Here is a 432-nt window from a genome sequence, read left to right as displayed (position 1 = left end):
CAAACCGCCCCTCAGCTTCTGCCGAAGAATGATGTCCTGGGCTAAAGCATCTGTGCAGCTGGGCACTGTGGCTTAGGTGGTTAAAGCACCTGTCTTGTAAACAGGAGATCCTGGGTTCAAATCCCAGCGGTGCCGTTCCACTGATTGATTTCTCTCTGGGCCATTTCTTCGATAGGTGGCCCCGACGGTGTCGCTGCTTTTTGAGTCAAACTTCAATTGTGCAGAGGCATGAGGACCTGTCCTTCCTGCCCACAGAGCGTGTGACCTCTCAACATTGGTCAGGCACAAAGCCAGAGGAGAAATTTTCATGTGCCTCTTCCAGGCTCAAGTGCAGGCTCTGTGGTGCAATGTATAGCACATTGGACTTCTAGACTGCCCTCTGAGGCTGTTCAAAGGTTGTGGGTTCGAGTCCCACCAGAGTCGGGGCTTTAG

At 52.8% G+C, this 432-nt stretch overlaps 1 non-coding gene across 1 annotated transcript; it reads left to right on the top strand.

The window, feature by feature from the left end:
• The first annotated feature begins 61 nt into the window (after window positions 1-61).
• Window positions 62-135, top strand: trnat-ugu (transfer RNA threonine (anticodon UGU)). Its single transcript has one exon. It is a non-coding gene; the product is annotated as a tRNA-Thr (tRNA).
• Window positions 136-432: the final 297 nt, after the last annotated feature.

Source organism: Sinocyclocheilus grahami, unplaced genomic scaffold, assembly GCF_001515645.1.
Source record: "Sinocyclocheilus grahami isolate Dianchi unplaced genomic scaffold, SAMN03320097.WGS_v1.1 scaffold123586.1, whole genome shotgun sequence".
Lineage (NCBI taxonomy): Eukaryota > Metazoa > Chordata > Actinopteri > Cypriniformes > Cyprinidae > Sinocyclocheilus > Sinocyclocheilus grahami.
The sequence above is the reverse complement of the archived record's forward strand: the minus strand, read 5'-3'. Positions and strand labels throughout refer to the sequence as shown.